At 49.4% G+C, this 18225-nt stretch overlaps 1 protein-coding gene and 1 long non-coding RNA gene across 5 annotated transcripts in view; one reads left to right on the forward strand and one right to left on the reverse strand.

The window, feature by feature from the left end:
* The window catches only part of RAB17 (RAB17, member RAS oncogene family), a 28370-nt gene extending 13896 nt beyond the window's left edge, over nt 1–14474 (reverse strand). Inside the window, exons 1-2 of one of the 4 annotated variants that reach the window (XM_032355314.1) lie at nt 14147–14474; nt 8104–8298 (exon numbers count right to left, since the gene is read on the reverse strand). The gene's annotated coding sequence lies outside the window, so the exon portion shown is untranslated. Of the gene's footprint in view, nt 1–2075; nt 2096–8103; nt 8299–13273; nt 13363–14146 lie in introns of those variants that run through there. The other 3 variants (XM_032355311.1, XM_032355312.1, XM_032355315.1) reach the window with 3 other exon arrangements.
* LOC116597509 lies at nt 2847–13394 on the forward strand. Its single transcript, XR_004288646.1, has 3 exons — nt 2847–3098; nt 7510–7617; nt 13309–13394. It is a non-coding gene; the product is annotated as an uncharacterized LOC116597509 (long non-coding RNA).
* Nucleotides 14475–18225: the final 3751 nt, after the last annotated feature.

Below are 18225 nucleotides of genomic sequence, written 5' to 3' on the forward strand. Positions count from 1 at the left end.
ACAGATGGAGGGCGACTCTGGTCCCACTGACCTCCAGGGTTTCCTCCCTCCCTGTCCCTTGCTGGGGCATTGCATGGGGCATGTGCAGGGAGGGGCCCTGGGCTGGCTTCCTGCTGGGGTGCCCTCCCACCACCCCTTCAGGACCAGCTCCTCTCTGCTGCGCCCATACCACCTCGAGGGGTCGGCGCAGGGGGCTTCCCCCTCCGTACATTCCCTCCAGGGTGTGGCCACCTCCCTGAGGGCCATCAGCAAGCTTGGCTGGGCCCTGCTACTTGGGAGGCTCAGGAACGCTACCCCCTCATGAATGCCCTCCTTAGCCCCCGACCTGAAACCCGCAACCAAAGGTCTGGGTGACGATGTGTTTCTCGGCCTATAAACCATAGATGGAGGGTCCAATTCTGAATTCCTGTGAAGTGGCCACCTTCCTGCAGATTGGGGGAAGGGGGCCCAGAAGGAGGGGGAGATGCCAGTTTCACGGAAGGAAGGCAGAGACGAGTTAGTTAATAACCAGCATCTGACCCAAAGCGGGAGATTTGCGCCTGCGGTCAGACAATGGATTTGTCTGATGAGCCAGGCCTCGTCCAGAGGAGATTTCTGGAGACCGTTCAGCTCCCATGTGACTCTCCAGCTGCACCGAGATTGTGTTACCGAGGGTCCCACCCGGAGGCACAGGCCCAGTCTTCATCTGGGTGTGGAACAGAGGGTCATGAGCATGTTTGCTGTCTCTCCGTTTCTTCTCCTGGCTCCGTGGGCCAGGAGCGGGGGCACAGCTTCCCGGGTCCTCTGTCAAGGGTCTCACAGGCTGCGGCCAGGCCCTTGGAAGGCCAAGGTCCTTTCTGAGCTGGTTGTTTGCACAATTCAGCTCCCTGCTGTTGTAGGAGTGAGGTCCCATGGCTGTCTCCCGGGGTCACTTACAGTTCTCACAGCCCACCTCCTGGTCCTTGTCACATGGCCGCTCACTGACCCTCCCACATGGGCCAGCCTGCTCTTCAAAGCCAGCAAGAGGGTCTGTCTGACTTTCAGACCCTCTTTTAAAGGGCTTGCCTGATTATGTGAGGCCCACCAGGCACCTCTCCCTTTTCATTAACTCAAAGTCAACCACTAAGGGGACTTAATTACATCTGCAAACCCCACTTCACCTTTGCCATATTACAACAACATAACTCAGGAGTGATGTCCATTCTATGTACAGCCTTGGGCACCCTCAGGGAGAGGGGATCCCAGCGGGTGTGGACACCATGGGCCAGCCATCTTGAGAGACACACTAGAATCCTGTTTACCCTAGTGTGAGCTAAAGCCCACACTCTGCCCAGCTGACCCAGAGGGAAAGCTCCCCATCAGCACACTGCTGTTGGGTGGTGGGGACCCACTCGCTGGTCCTCGGATTCAGGCCAACCCCAAACAACCTGGCCCAACTTACAAGGCCCAGGGGCACCATGAGAGGCTAGGACCCAGCTCTTCATGAGGTCTGGAGGCTCATCCCTTCTCTGGTCTCAGTGTTAGCCTGCACATGCTTCGCCTGAATGGGTCTTGTCCTTCCCACGGGAGCTCCGCAGTCACTACCCCTTCTGCTCCCCAAGAATGTCCCAAATGTGTCGTTTGTCTCTGTGAGACAACCTCACCACAAAGAGACATCCACCAAGAGAGAGAAACCTGTGCACTCACGTTTAAATCTAAAGACACAGGGTGCCTGGGTGGCACAGCCGGTGAAGCATCTGCCTTCAGCTCAGGTCATGATCCTGGGACCTGAGATTGGGCTCCCCATCAGGAGAAAGGGTTCTGGGATCAGGCTCCCTGCTCAACGGGGAGCCTGCTTCTCCCTTTCCCTCTGCCCCTCCCCCCTTGCTCATGCTCTTTCTCGCTCTCAAAGAAATAAACAAAATTTTTAAATCAATCAGTCAGTCTGAAGATGCATTCCCCCATGGACACAGTCAGACTCCAGCACCAAGAAACTCCCGGAAGGGAGGCTCGACACTTAGAGCGCGTTCTGCCCCATAATCCTAATCGCCACTGCTTGTCGGGGAAACTAGGCAAAAATAGGACACAAGCAAGTCACTTAAGTGACCACCACTTACATCCTCTTGAAAGAGCTGCGCCAACTTTCTAGCTTTCACTCTTGGCGTTTCACTCACTTCCCTGTCTTGGCAGCAATAGAGATGCCACTTGGCTCTGGCCCTTCAGCAGCCCACGTATAGGAGCACGCCCGATCACGGGCATAGACTCCCCCTGTGGAAAGAAAGCCCAAATCCTGCAGTTCTGAAGCCAGAAGCCCTCTGGGGATTCTCTGGTCTGAGCACCCCACAAGTGTCAGAAGAATCTCAGCAGCACCCCAGCCAACAGGCTATTCGGTCTCCACTCCACATCTCCAGGGCCGGGGGCTCTTCTGCTCCCTGAGCCCCCTCCCTACCCCCACCACCTGTGGCTCCTTCCCATGCGCACCCAACTTCCGTAACTTTCCACCTATTTGCCTCCCCTGACATCACATGGCCAACACCTGAGCCACTGCCACAGAAACATTTCTGAGATTTTCGACACAGTCATCAAGGCACGTAGTGGACACTGCCAGTGACCTGCCTGGACCCCATGGCCCCCCAGCTCCTGGCACAGAGGCCACCGGTGTGGCCAGGATGGGTAATACAGCCCCATCCCAGGAGACGTGCCCTGTCTGGGGATCTGTGGGGGAAGGGGTGCTTCCCTGTCCTCCTTGGGCTTCCTTATAGAGCTGGAGTTAAGGATCAGACTCAGTGTGACGGATGGCTGCAGGACAGATCTTCCAGAATGTTCTTATCTCCTAGGGCCTTTGAGATAAGCAGAGAGGGTCACCTGCCTTGCCTCAAAACCTTCACCCCTGCTTATCTCAACGGAAAATTCCAGCAGGGATTTCTGAACACCAGTTAAATTCCTCAGCTCAGCAATCAGGCCGGCGCTTGGCTGCCTGACAGGCTGGGCAGAGCAGGCGAAGCAAAGTACGGCCCCGAGGCGTCCAGGACCCACAGGCCAGCACAGGGGACTGTGCAGGGAGAGGCGACCACCTCAGCTTCGGACCAGGCCTCACAGTCCCGTGGGAGCAGGCAGAGGAGATCGGCTCACCTGACCAGGTGAGAGGCAGGGGCAAGGCAGACTCCTTTGGGGAGGAAACATCTGACACACCGAAGACGGACCAGAAACTTCCCTAATGACCCGCGGAAGGAGGGCTTTCTGAAGGGAAGCGGCTGAGCACAGTGAGAGGAGTGAGGCCACAGGGGACGCTGTCCGAGCACCCAGAGTCTGGGGTGGGCGCCCAGAGAGCTGAGGATGGAGGGGCCCCGTTCCTAACGACTTGCCCAGTTCCTAACGACTGGAAACATAACAAAAATAAAGTAGCACCTTTTACTGCGCACCTACTATGTGCCAGGCATTGTGCTGACCCTTGACTTGGGGTTCTGATCTCATGGTCACCCTCATGGCAAACCCACCCTGGGAGCCACAGCCAGAAGGCCATTCCACGGGCCCTTCCCTCACCGTGCCCATTCTTGGGGGTAAGAAGGTCATAGGGCCCCCCACTTGTAAGGCACAGTCCCAAATCCAGAGATGAAGAATTCCTCACCCAAGTAACCCCACCACCCTCCTACAGGGCCCACATGGGCCTCTGTGCTGGGTCCACTCTACTCCAGCACAGGCGGCCACCAGGGTGAGCACGCAGTCTCCTCGTGCCCAAGAGACCAGCGATGGGGAGTATGGGGGGAGCACATCAACCCCTCTCTGTGAGAGACAGATGCAGGTCGGAAGCAAAGGAGGTCAGTGGGGCTGGGCCATCATGTCCTGGCAAGCGCTCCTGGGAGCTCTCGGGTTCTAAGAGCAAACCTCGACTTCTGGATTCTTTTGAAGGTATACGGGTCAAAGGAGGAGGGTGGGACATATTTAATTCAGCAACATGTGTGCTTGGCTTCATTTGTCACTTTTAAATGCTCAGATGGTTGGTATATGGACTACGTTTTGTGTGCCTGCCCCAGTCCCTGCAAATATTAGGGGCGGGCCTGACGGTTTTATCCCACTTCACAATTGAGGAAATAAGCCCAGAAAGGGAGAGCTGGCCCAGAGAAGAACAGCAAGTGGACAAGTCCCACAGTCAGTGGGAAAGAGAGAGGAGGAGCTAAGCAGACCTGGCCGTGAGCCAGCCCCCCACCACCCCCACCACCCGCCCCACCGCCCCCACCCCCGGCCTCAGAGGTTTGGTGGGAGGTAGTCACCATCCCCTGGCCCCGGGGCACAGAGAGCTAACCTGCTCCCGCCCCTACCTCCCCCATTCCTCACCCTCATCCCTGCCTTAGCCAGTCTTCCTTCCTGTAGAGTGCTCCCATCAGCACGTAGAAAGACTCTTCCCTGCACTGTGTCCCCCTTACAGCTGCCTCTGCCTGGGTCCACATTCCCTCTTTCCCATCTCTCCTGACCCTGCTCCCAGTGGGCGTGGCCACCTCCTGGCCCTGGAAAGTTCTCAATGATCCTGTGGCCTCCAGGCTGCCCAGGCCATCAGCCCTCTGCCCTCACCCCTGTCAACGCCAGCCCCCCATTGCAAGCACTTTCTTCTAGTGGATTTTTGGACCCACCTTGCGGCCACGGATCCTCCTCGGTCCCCTTGGCTGGTTCCTCCTCCTGTCCAGGACCTGCACACCCTGGGGGTCACCATCCCCCATCCATCTCCTGCACCCCTCCCCCCATCTGTTCTCACCACCCTGCAGGGCATGTAGAATGCTGCATGTATGCCAATGGTTCCCCAATGGGGTCTCCCTCCTAGCCCACCCCTGGCAAGTCTAGAGTCCTGCACTAGACTGCCTCCCCGGCATCGTCCCTCAGATGCCCACTGGGCTTCTCAGCTTACTGAGTCCAAACTTCACATCCTGGTTTGTTCCCCAAACTTACTCTACCTGCAGCCTTTCCCATCTTGGTTAATGGCATCTCTATCCTTGCATTTCATTTGCTCAGTTCAAAGTTCCCCACCTCACCCAGACCAGCAGCTCTGGTCCTTACTGTGGCCCAGAAGGCCTTGGTCATCTGTCCCCTGCCAGCATCCCTCATCTGTGACCCCTGACCTTGTTCTGCTACTCTCCACTGGCCACAACCACCCTGATTCCCTGTAAACGTCTCCTTGTACATGCACACATGGCTCACCCACCCTCTTAACCACCTCAAGGCTGTATTTGCTTCCATTGTAAGAAATGACCATAAACTGGGGACAGTAGGTGGCTTGAAATATTTCTGGAAGCTAGAAATCTGCAATGAAGGTGTTGGCAGAGGGACTTCCCTGAGGAGCCTCTGAGGGATACTCTGTCCCTGGCCTTCCTCCTGGCTTGAGGTGGTTGCTGGCAGCCTTGGGGGTCCCCTTGGCTGTGGCTGCCTCAGGCCAGCCTCTGCCTCGTCCTCACATGGCTTCCTCTGCGAGCCTCCTCTTCTCACAAAGATACTTGCCTTGGGTTTTGGGCCCCCTGGTTGGTTAGTCCAGGATGAGCTCATCTTCAGATCATTACTTAACTCAATTACATCTTCCACCAAATGACGTCATGGTCACGTGTATGCTGGGTTGAGACATGGACACATCATTCAGGGGGCCACGGTTCGGTCCATAACAGGGCCCGCTCACCCATCACCCTCTACAGGGGACCTTCTCTGACCCACTGACCCAGGGGCTCCCCACCCAACAGCCTCCCAGTATTTTTGTCTGTGACACGACAGCTCACATACTTTATATTTTCCTTATTGCCTATCGCTGTCTCCTCCACCAGGCTATAAATGCCTAAAGGCTGGATTTGGTAACTGTCCTGATCACTGTTGTAACCTCCAGGCCAGGAACAAAGCCTGGTACATAATAGTCACCAGGAGAGTAAAGGCCGAACGAATATCCACATGTAAGTGAGTAGAGAAATTCTGTGTGCACGGGATCAGACCGTGTCATCCGCAAACCCAGCATGAAGAATTCCTGAGTTAGAAGGAAGGATTTCTGAAGACAGGAAGACCTATTTTTAAAGTCAAAACTAACATTACAGTTAATGGAAAGGCAGCAGGAATATTCTAATTAAAAACCGGCGGCCAAACAACGATTTCTTGTCTAAATTTTCCTTTTATTATTATTTTCCATGATATTGTATATCCCTGTATACACATTATGACAGCAAAACCAAAGAACAAAAAAAAAAAAAAAAAAAAACAAAGAACAAAAGAGAGAAAGAAAGAAATTAAGATAAGAAAGAAGGATGAATGTCATTATTTATGGATAATTTTATACTTAGAAAATCCAAAAGGATGTCAGCTATAATATTACTAAGGATAGACTTTTAGAAAGTAATCAGATAAAAAGTAATTAAATTATCAAACATTAGTTGATGGGAGACACCGGAAGACTGGATACATGAAAACACTTAAGAAGCTGCCAGAGATTGAGCGTCATGACCTTCACACTTCCTCTAACCTAGTTTCACGCATCACCACCTGCCATTGCATTAGCATGCTTGACAAAACGTAGAACAATCTACCTGTCAAGCCCAGGCTGCTGGAGTCTGACTTAAGAACGTACACCCCATTTCTCGTCTCAGTGGGATAACGAGTTTCAGCTTGCGAGTACACCACTTATAAATAAGTGTTCTGAGCGCAGCCCACGGTGGGACAAATTCATGAGCATGAAAACAGCCCTCATCCTTCCTGACACATGCCTTCCAAAGGAGTTCTGACGTCGCCTTCTCTCCCTGCTCCCCAATCCCTGCTTTGCTCAGGACTTTCTCTCCCAGCCACCTGGTTCCAGGCCTCGTTTGCTGACTTGGGTGTGAGGGTGATGAGCGAGGAGTTAAAGGGGGGACAGACACACAAGTGCAAAGTGAGAAGGCCTGTCTGCATGTTCATGCTTCCCATGCATGTCTTTACAACAGCATACAGGGTTGACTGCCTTCTGATTTAGAGGGTCTGGTCCATTCCCCTTTAATGTAATTAAAAATTTGGTTCTGTTCAGTCCACCATCTTGCTGTTCATTTCCTATTTGTTCCCTCTCTTCTTTGGTCTTTTGTTCTTCCTTTGGAGGTCATCAAGTATTTGTAGTATTTGTATTTGTACAAATGTTTGTACTTGTGTAAGTATTACACAAGTGTGTGTAGTAGTCCTTTCTCTCTCCTTTAGTGGTTTCTTAAGCATATTATATCTTATTTTCCAGTTCTCCAGTTTCTCCTGGGTACATTTTTTCTAAATCTCTTCTGAAATCATGTGTCTTTGCCTCTTCTATGATCTTTCTTTCCATACAGATTCTTGACCATATTTGTCAGAGTATTTTTTTTAAGATTTTATTTATTTATTTATTTGACAGACAGAGATCACAAGTAGGCAGAGAGACAGGCAGAGAGAGAGAGGGCAGAGAGCCCTATGTGGGGATTGATCCCAGGACCCCGAGATCATGACCTGAGCCAAAGGCAGAGGCTTTAACCCACTAAGCCACCCAGGCACCCCCTTGTCAGAGTATTTTATTTATTTGTTTATTTTTATTTTTTTAAGGAGGGCCCACGCCCAACCTGGGGCTTGAACTCACAACCCTGGTCCTGAGAGTCACAAGCTCTGCTGACAGAACCAGCCAGGTGCCCCTGTTATTAACTCCAACATCTGGTTAGTTTGTGGGTCTGTTTCTATTGATTTTTGTTTTGTTTTGTTTTGTTTTGTTTTGTTTTTACTTGCCCCTGGGTCACATTTTACTGCTTTTCCACTTGTCTGGGAACTACTGGTACGTATTAAATATCGTGAATGACAGGTTGCAGAGATTCTGGATTCCTTTCCTTTGGAGAGTGTTGACCTCTTTCTAGCAGATGGTTAAATTACTGGTGGATCATCATGAACCTATGGAAACTTTGTTTTACACCGTCGTAGGGTGGGACCTATTTTGTTTTGCCATTAATCCTAGGGTCAGTCTTAGTACTGGCGCATAGTCTTTGCTCCTAAACTGAGGCCCTTTTGAGATCTCCGTGGAAAGCCTGGGGCATCTACCAAGTTCCTCTACTTGGCAGAACTTAAACTCCAAACTCTGTCTTTCCTACAGTGGGCAGAAGATGAGGTTCTAACATCTCTTCACACCCTACAGGCTTCTCGAAGTCTTACCTGTGTGGGCACTGTTGAGAGGTCAGCTAAGGATTTGAGGACAATCAACGGGAAGTTCTGGGGGGCTCTCTCTTCTGTGGTTCTCTTCTCTTTAAGATTCTATCCCTCCACCCAAAAATAGCAGGATACACGTTCTTCTCAAGCTCATGTGGAACATCCACCAAAATAGACCACATTCAGAGCCATAGAACACACCTTCACCAATGTAAAGAATAAAAATCATACAGTGTCTGCTCTCAGTGCAACAAAATGAACCTGGAAGTCAGTAACAGTAACTGGAAAATCCCCCAATACATGGAGATTCAATAATACGATTCCAAGTAACACATGAGGCAAAGAAGAAATCTGGAGGGAAAATTAAAAATGTCTTGAACTAAGTGAAAATGAAAATACAAGTCAATCAAAATTTGTCAGATGCAGGAAAATGGTGCTTAAAGAGAAACAGATAGCTGTAAATGCACCCAATTTGAAAAGGAGAAAGATCTAAAATCAATAATCTAAGCTTCCATCTGAGGCAACTAGATAAAAAAAAAAGAACAAATTAAATCCAAAGTAAACAGAAGAAAAGATACACTAAGAACTGAAAGAGATATCAATGGAATTGAAAATAGGAAATCAATAGAGAAAATCAAAGAAACCAAAAGCTGGTTCTTTGAGATCAATAAACTCATAAGCCACTGGCCAGGCTAAGAAAAAAGAGGGAGGAAACAAACTATTAATATTGGAAACGAAGGAGGGGACATCACTATAGGCCCCTGGACAATAAAAGGTTAAGGAAGGAATACTATGAACAGCTCTACACCCACAGAAGTAATGACCTAAATGAGATGGACCCATTCCTGGAAAGACAATTTGCTGAAACTCACACAAGAAGAAATCATCTGAATAGGCTATACCTCAAAGAAATTGAATCAATAATTAATAATCTTTCAAAACAGAAAGCAGCAGGTCCAGATGGTTCACCAGTGAATTCTACCAAACATTTAAAGAAGAAATCATACCAATTCTCTACAATCTCATTCTAAGGACAGAAGTAGAGGGAATACTTCTGAACTCATTCTATGAGACCAGCATGACCCTAATACCAAAAGCAAAGACATTATAAGAACACTAGAGACCAATATCTCTCATAAACAGATGCAGAAATCCTCAACAAATATTAACAAATTAAATCCAACAATGTGTAAAAAGAATCATTCAACCACGACCAAGGGAGATTTAGCCTAGGTACAGAATGCTAGTTCAACATTCAAAAATCAGTTAACGTAATACACTTCATTACAAGGTTGAAAAAGAAAAATCACGTGATCATGTCCATAGAGGCAGAAGAAGCGTCTACAAACTCCAACACCCATTCATGACAACAACTCTCAAAGTAAACTAAGATGCTGTGCCTTATTTTTTAGCCAGTCTGGCAGCCTGAACTGAATTCCCTGAATTTTCAGACTTATCTGTTCTAGAGGCCCTGCCCCGAGCACAACAGGGAGGTCCTCAAAGGAAAGTCGTATCAACACAGATCGCAACCAGAGTAGGTCCCTTCCTTCCAGGGCCATGGTCCGCCCCGCCCGCCATTCCAGGCTCTGTGCTGGGGCTTTTACCTACCCCATCCTTGACTGCTTACAACCTCCTGTGGCCTAGGCCTGCCTTTATTCAGGAACCGAGGCCCAGAGAAGTCAGAGACCTGGCCCAGGTCCCATAACCTGCAAAGCAGAGAGTGGGCTCCAAACCCAAGTCTGTCTGATCCCAAGGCCACGCCTTGAACTTCCCTCTGTGCTCGTTCGCCAACCTGTCATAGTATCTTCTCTGCAGTGGGGGAGGATAATGCAAAGGCCAGGGGGGTCCTATGCTGGTCTCCACAGGGAGTGGAGGTTCCAGCTGCCAGGGTGAGAGGTCAGAGCCCATTCCCTCCAGTGCTCCCCCAAAACCCATCCTATTGTAAAGCATGGGGAGGAGTCCTGCACCAGCTGCTGGTTGGGGAGCTGGTCTCCAGGTGGGGCCTCCTGACTTATACTGGTTCCTGCCATCACCCTAAAGCTCCACATTATCAGCTCTGTTCCCTCTTTCCCCGGCTGCAGGGTCCCCAGTCCCTGCCCAGCCAAAAGGGACAAGACCACTGCATTGTTGGTTCTTCAGCTGTATGGAGTGACAGGGACTTCAGTGAGATTCTGGCCACACAGTAGATCTTCTGGGGCCTGTGCTGAAGGGATTCAGGACTTGCTGCGGTTCTAGGGACCAAATGCTAATCTGCCACCTCTTAGAGTCCCACTGCTGTCCTTTTGTTCCTTCTTGGTCTCTGTTCTTGCGGCAAGTGCTCAACAAGAGAATATGATCGTCCTAGTTAGTCACTTGGAACTAACAAGTGACGTAGTGAGTGTGTGCTCATGTTACAACCATTGTCTCTGTTGGGTGAACTTCATGCTCGGCTCCTGTTGGCTGGGGCCCAGGAGGGCTGGGGGCATCTCACAGCATCTGAGCCACACTGTCCTTGCAGCCACTCGTGGGGCCAAGCTCAGAAGGGCCTGGGCTTGGTCTGATGTTCCGTCGGGAGATTAACCTCACCGAGGGCCCTGGTTGGGTTACGTTCTGCACTAGTTTCCTGGGGCTGATGTAATTCATGACCACACACTGGGAGTCTTCAAACAACAGGAATGCGTCATCCCATAGTCCTGAAGGCCTGGAAATCAAGGTGTCCGCAGGGTTGGTTCCTTCTGGAAGCTCTGAGAAAGTATCTGTTTCACACCTATGTCCTAGCTTCCGGTGGTTGCTGGCCATTCCCAGTGTTCCTTGGATGTGAATGTGGGGGGATGCTCTTCAACCTAGTACAAGTGCCTAGAGGCCAAAGACTTCTCTTTGTTCAGGAACCCCCACCGGTCTGGGCCTAAGCAAACGCCCAGCTTGCTTTTCACAGAGACAGACCTACCAGAAATCACATCGGCTGACCTTCTCATGAATACTTATGGAAGCCAGGGTCTTATGAGTTGGATGTGTCCCCCCAAAATTCATATGTTGAAGTCCTAATGTCCAGTACCTCGGCACAAGACTTCATTTGGACATAGAGGCAAACAGTGGTCATCAGGTTGAAGTGAGGTCATCACAGTGGGACCTAATCCAGGGTGACATGTGTCCTTACAAGAAGGGGAAGTTAGGCCAAGATGGAGGAGATGTTTCTACAAGCCAGAGAATGCCAAAGATGGCAGCAAACCACCGGAAGCCAGGGAGGGGCAGGGGACCGATGCTCCCTGGCAATCTCCAGTATATTTTGAAAACATCATTTCAGAGGCAAGTTACTAAATTAACTCAAGCTACCAGGAATAGAAGGGATTTTATTAGCCATCTCCTGCAGCTGCTCTTTGAAGCCCAGGACAGCGAGCCTGGAACCTGCCTCTCTACCTCTCCGTGCTCACAGCAGCCCTCAGCTCTGGGATAGACAAGGAGTCAGCCCTGCCTGGCTGTCAGTCACTCTGTCCCCACCCCAAACTCACATACCAATGGCCCATCGACTGTGCAGTCGATGAACATGAATAAACATCTGAGGAAAAAGGGGGTTCCTTGGAGCAGGGCAGACAACCCTCACAGTAAGGGCTGTTAGTTTAACAATGATTGTAATAATGATTACTGATGCTGTGCGCAGCCTACAAACTCTAAAATGTGACAACCAGGCTGGTTTTATATTATTTCAATTTATCAGGGCAAATGTACCCAAAATGCATTCTGATTCCAGAGAGGAAAGACAGCAGAGGCTGTACTGAAACCATTGATGTATCCTTACAAAATCCACCTGCTGAAACCTAAATCTATCCCCTCACCACACCCCCACCCCCACCCCCACCCCCACCCCCACCTTATGGTATTAGGAGGGGCAGCCTTTGAGAGGGGAGTAGGCTATGAGGGCGAGTCATCATGAATAGGATTAGAGCCCTTATAAAAGGAACCCCAGAGGGATCTCTCCTCCCTTCCACCAGGTGAGGACACAGCAAGTCCCTGATCCGGGAACTGGGCCTCCTTTGGGCACCAAATCTGCTAGTGCCTTGATCTTGGACTTGGTAGCCTCCAGAACAGTGAGAAATAAAGGTCTGTTTTTTGCAAGCCACTCCGTCCATGGCATTCTGTGAAAGCAGCCTGAAGGAGACAGCCCCAGAAAGCTCCAAGCAGGGCACCCAGCTTGGTGGCTGAATCACCCTGCCGCAGTCTGGCAACCAGAAGAGCCCTTGATCCATGTCTGGTCCAAAAGACCCAGACTCTGTTACCCCCACAAGTGGGCTCTGTGCATTCTAGAGCTGTGAGATATGATTCGAAGAAAAGGGCCCTGTGGCCAGTTGTATAGAATGACCATTCCTTGCAATCCCTTCTTGGAGAGTCAAGAGAGTCAATGCACATCTGTACTTAAAAGAGCCTATGCTAAGAACAGGTGCAGCCTGTTCAACCTGATTTAAACCAGCATTTCTGACGTTACTGGATCCTAACTGCATTCTCCATGAACTGCCTATTATCATGCCTGGAACTAGTAGTAAGGAAATAGGTGGGGGGATACCACCATCCCGATGCTGGCCCCTCGTTCGGCCTCTCTTGGACAGTGCATTCCGCCCGGAGGCTCTGTGTGCCCCTTAGGATCTAACGTTGAGAAAGTCCAACCTCATGTTGCATTAGTGACCTGCACCCATGCCTGTTACTCCACCTCCACAGCCTCAATGGTCCACTCTGCTCAGCTTCTTCAGATCACCAAATTCCCCTCCCCCAGAGGGAAGTTCCTTCTGGCACTTCGTCAATGCCCCACCTCAAGTTACTCCCAGAACTAGACCGAACACCCAAGAGCAGCCTGACCAACATATTCCTCTTGCATAAGAGATCTCAAAACTTATCCCTCATGAACTATTTATCAAAAACCTTCTCATGCCCCCAGAACTGTGCCAGAGGGCTGTGGTGCCACAGTGGGAGCCTACTGTGTCCTGAGAAGGCCAAAGAAAACTTCAAAAAATTAAAGAGTGCTGTAAGTTAAATTATTCACACCAGCAATACAATAAATGCGGCCATAACAGTATAGAATGAGCGCCTGAGAGCATAAGGACAACCCAAATCACTGAACATGCCCGTGCCCATATCCCCACCTGGAAGTGCAGGAGATGCCCTGGAAGAAATGCCAGTTTGGAAGCAGGTGAGGGAAGGCAGGTACCTGATCTGCTTCCGTGTCTCTTTCCTCCTCTCTAGGTTTGCTCTGAAGGTTTCTTGTCCTAAGTAGAAGGAGCCTTGGGTAGATGGTTATCCTCCCCAGAACATGGCGGGATCCAGAATACAGTTTCCCAGGGGGCAGAACTGGAAGCAGACACTGGGCCAAGATTCCACAGCAGAGGCTCTTTATACCGGGACCAGCAACTCTAAAAGCCCCTGTAACCACAGAAGGGCTACCATCAATAGTGAGAAGGCAGGTGGCGCGCCTAGGCCGCACCATCGGCGAACCATCTGACTCCTGATTCCGGCTCAGGTCATGATCTTAGGGTCATGAGATCTGCTTAAGATTCTCTTCCTCTTCCCCACCCTTCCCCCCTCCCTTACGCATTTGCACTCTCGATCTCTCTCTCCCTCTCTCTCTCTCTCTCAGAAAGGAAAAAAAAATAAATAACAGTGAGAAAGAGGGTCTTCAAGTATGCAGGAGAAGGCTTTGCGTCCGGTTGGACTCCACCAAAGGAGGTTACCCACCTGCCTTGTTCCTGGAGGACTGTCAGTAAATATTTACTGAATTGGTGAGTGAACAAGTGTGTGGTGGGTAAATGAGAAAAACAAGAAGTTAGACTTGCCCCCCAAAGAAAGCCAGCAGAGTTCAATGGCCATCTGAGTGAAGGAATGAATGACATATTTCCTTTAGGAACTGAAATAATTCAAGTACCTTGCACATTGATGGTTTCCTCCACAATGCTTTTCTCAACCACCCAGAAGGACAAAAGCAGAAGCAGAAAGACTGGGAAGCAGAAAGTTAATGATGTACTCTGCTTGCACACACATGCACACACGTCTGCACAGACACAAAGAGAGGTGCACACAAGCTTACCTGCAGGTATGTGGCCTGGACTGTTTCTTCTTTGCTCTCCTCTCTCAGGCAACTCTTAAAAGTGTCCCCTTCTCTGGGCTTGTTCTGGAAGGTGGCCCTCCTTCCTGGAATCAGCCCTGGACCGTCTCCCTGCCCAGTCTCTGCCCTTCCCACCCCCACTCTCCTCCCCAAGGCCAGAGGCCCTCCTTTCTTTTGGGAGCGGTGTCTCATCTCTGCCCTATTAGGGCAGCTGGTGGCTTTGGTCAATAGCTAATGTCTGGTGCTGACCAAGGATCCAGAGTCTCTTTCTCAGAATGACAGGACTGATGTTCCCAGAGAGGACACAGAGATGGTTATGGGGGAGAAAAAATAATTTTCCATCTACCCTTCTGAGTTCTTGGCTGAGAGCCCTGTAATATAATACAGAGTAACAAAGAGAAAAACAAACAGAAGTTTATTAATATGTGCACCCCATGCATACATGGGAGATACACACACACACACACACACACACACACACACACACAATTAGTAACTCTCCAGGTGGCCCAAGGCACCAGCTGAAATGCCAATCTTCAGCCAAAGACAGAAGACAGTGTGGACTTCCAGTTATGGGGAGGTCGGCAGGAAAAGCACAGTAGGCAAGTATAAGGTTTTGCGAATTTGAATGGCACCTTCTCCACAGATCAGAGTTTCTGGTGGTTTAGAGTTAGCTTCTCTTCCTGGTAGAGAGGGAGACACTCCCACCCCCAAGAGCTGCCTCTGTACATGCAAATTTCTCTTACAAAAGGGCAACTGCTACTCTGTGCTCTGAACTTCTCCTCTGTCTGTTTCTTAAAATAATCAGCTCAGAATAACCCTCACATCCAAGAAGTACATTTTGGGGTGACATAACCTGCTACCTTTCGCGGTCTAACATTTTGTACTTGGGGCAGTGAAATCATGGCCGCGAGGCCCATGGAACAGCAAGGGTGCTGTGTCCAGCTTCCCTGCCCATGCTTTCCTCCACTACAGTCTCGTCCTGTGGGAAAAAAATCATATCCATGCATGAACCAGGTGCTCCCTCCTGATTTGCCAGGGAGAGGCGCCTTTGGAGAAGGGCGCTTCTGTACTTGACTCATGTTTTGGCTCCTTTTGCAGCCTTGAGACCCACTGAAGACAGGAAGTGGGTCTCTGTCTCCTTCTTCTCTCCTGCACGCTCCCTGCATTCAGTATGTGCTCTGATGCCTGTGTACAGGTGGACTCCACCAGGCACCCTGCGGGGTGGGGGTGGGGGGTTCTTTTGATCATTCCAAGGATCTTATTTCACATTTTGATTACATTTTACCATGAGTAAGAAAACTCTTTCTGGGGAAGAAAAACATATAATCTTTGTTCTGCTTGAAACAAAGCTGAATTTTTTAAACTACTTGTAACAAAATGTTATAAACTGTTCTTTGTCTGGGGAGGTGGATATAAAGAATTCACCTTGAGCACAGGATGCAAATGAGTAAGTGGCAAACTATTTTTCTATTATGTTCCTAAAATAGATTGGGTGCTGGCAAGGAGGCTGCACCTTGGCCCCGAGCCCTGAGCACTGTTACAGCTGAGAGGGAAACCAGGCAGAGCGTGGGCCCCTCCAGAACGTTTTCAATTGGTCAGTGCTATCTTCAAGTGCAGAAATTTCCACTGATTTTTTTTTTTCCGGAGACAGTCCTCAGAGCATTATTCCGCATAACAAAAACTTGGTGAAATGTTTGTACGGTTTCAAAATTGGCAAATTGAGGACATGGAGTGCTTTTAAAAGCCACTGCCAAAAATATGGCAATCATCTTCCCATAATAATGAAAAAGACCTAACACATCTGTGCTCAATTTCCGCTTTGGAGGATTGGGGGAGAGTAATTGATAAGGACAGTGTTTTGCTTCGGGAAAGGCTGCATCAGCTAACTGCTACATATAAGCAGGAGAAGGTCATGGTAACTCCCCTCTCAGAATGCGTCCCCAGATTTGCGGGCATGTGTGCAAACCACCAGATCACACAGGGACCAGCCTGCACCTAATGTCACCCAGGCAAGTACCAAGCAGAAAACAACAGCAAATCCGAACACAGGGCAGAATACCCCGGCTCTGCCTGAGTCTGGAAAAGCTTCCAAGGATTAATTGTCCGGGGGGCGGGGGTGGGGGTGGGTTTCCAGATTCCATTCACAGCAAGCAGAACAAGACAACTTGCACGGTGGGGAAGTCATCTGCTTATCTTGGGGTCCTGATGTTACCAGGGGTCCTTCTGCAGGAAAATTGTGTGCCGTGGGTATCTGAGACCCCACAATAAATGGTAGGGAGGAAGGAAGTAGATGGAACTACCCCAACCTGCTGAAGTCTCCCAAAAGATGGATATCAAACACACTGAACACCAATTGTCCCTTTGTTTATCCAACATCTCCACGTCCTGGAGGAAGTGAGGTGTCCAGGTAACTTGTTGGGCACCCCCTTAAGCTTTGGTCCCTTCAAAGTCATTAGAGTAAAACTAACTTTGATTTGATGCCTGAAAGGCAAATGCTTTCTTCTGCTTTCAGCTTCTGTTTTCAGCATTTTTGTTGTTCGCCCTTTTAAAACACTTTTTTTTTTTTTAAGATTCATATCTTTATTTTAGAGAGAGAGTTAGGGAGGGGCAGAGGAAGAGGGAGAGAGACAGAGAAGCAGATTCCGAGCTGAGCATGCCAAGCTCCCGGGAGTTCGACCCCAGATCCTGACCTGAGCTGGAACCAAGAGTGGGAGGCTTAACCAACGGAGTCACCCAGGCGCCCCTAAAACACTCTTTTGTATGAAGTATAATTTACATGTAATACAATGCACGAATGTCAAGTGTAGGTGCAATTCCACATGCAAAACTCTTCTGACAAATGCCTACATGCAGGTCATGTGGGGCCACCAGCTGGTTTCAGCTTTCCTGGAACAGTCCCTGTCGGACATCTCAGGAAGCCCTTTTCCCAGGTGAACCTGATCACCCTATGCAGCAGTCACCTCACTGCAGGTCCAAAAGAGCACCAGCGGCGCTGGAGTCATCCCACCCCCCTCCCCACACCTCCCACCCCCAGAAAGCAATCACTACTCTGCTTTTTGGAATCAGTCAGTGCTCTGTGTCTGGCTTCTTTCACCCAAAGATTCATGCACGTTGCTATCTATAAGCTTTGTGAGTTTCTGCTGCTGTGGGCTAGCACCTCTGCCCCCATAATGAGCTTCTCCATTCCCGTGTTGTTAGGCGCTGGGTTGGTTTTCAGTGTTTGAGTCCTGGGAATATTCTCATACACATCTTCTTGCGGACATGTTTTTACTTCCCTTGGGTAAACACCGAGGAGTTGCATGCCCGGATCACATGGTGGGTTATGCTTCTAAGAACAGCATTCCGACTCTCCCACTCACAATGTCAGAAAGTCCCATGGGCTCCACGTCCTCAGCCATACTTGCTCTCACCAGACTTTTCCACAACAGACATTCCAGCAGGTGTGAAGTGGCGTGCAACTCGGTTTTAGTTTGCATAGCCTTGATGATAAGGATACTGAGCCCCTCTCCAGTTAGCCTTAGAGCGTTTGTGTCTGTCCTTATATGAGGTGTCTGTGCAAAGCCTACAGATCTCTTGCCTATTATTTATTTGCTTAATCATTTCATTTTTGTTTTTTCATCATGGTAAGTGTACTCTTTAATCCCCATTTCCTCTTTCATCCATCCCTCTGGTAACCATCAGTGTGTTCTCTAGAGGTAAGAGTCTATTTCTTGGTTTGTCTCTCTTCTTTTTTTTTTCTTTTGCTCATTTGTTTTGTTTCTTGAATTCCACTTTGAGTGAGATCATACAGTATTTGTTTTTCTCTGACTCACTTATTTCATTTAGCCTTATACTCTCTAGATCCATCCATGTTGTTGCAAATGACAAGATATCGTTCTTTTTAACAGCAGAATAATGTTCCATTGTATGTATACACCACATCTTCTTTATCCATTCTTTTATCCATGGACACTTGGGCTCCTTCCAGAGTTTGGCTCTTATAATAACGCTACAACAAACATAGGGGTGCATGTATCCCTTTGAATTAGCGTCTTTGTATTTTTTGGGTAAATACCCAG

The sequence above is a fragment of the Mustela erminea genome, chromosome 8 (assembly GCF_009829155.1).
Source record: "Mustela erminea isolate mMusErm1 chromosome 8, mMusErm1.Pri, whole genome shotgun sequence".
NCBI classification, from domain to species: domain Eukaryota; kingdom Metazoa; phylum Chordata; class Mammalia; order Carnivora; family Mustelidae; genus Mustela; species Mustela erminea.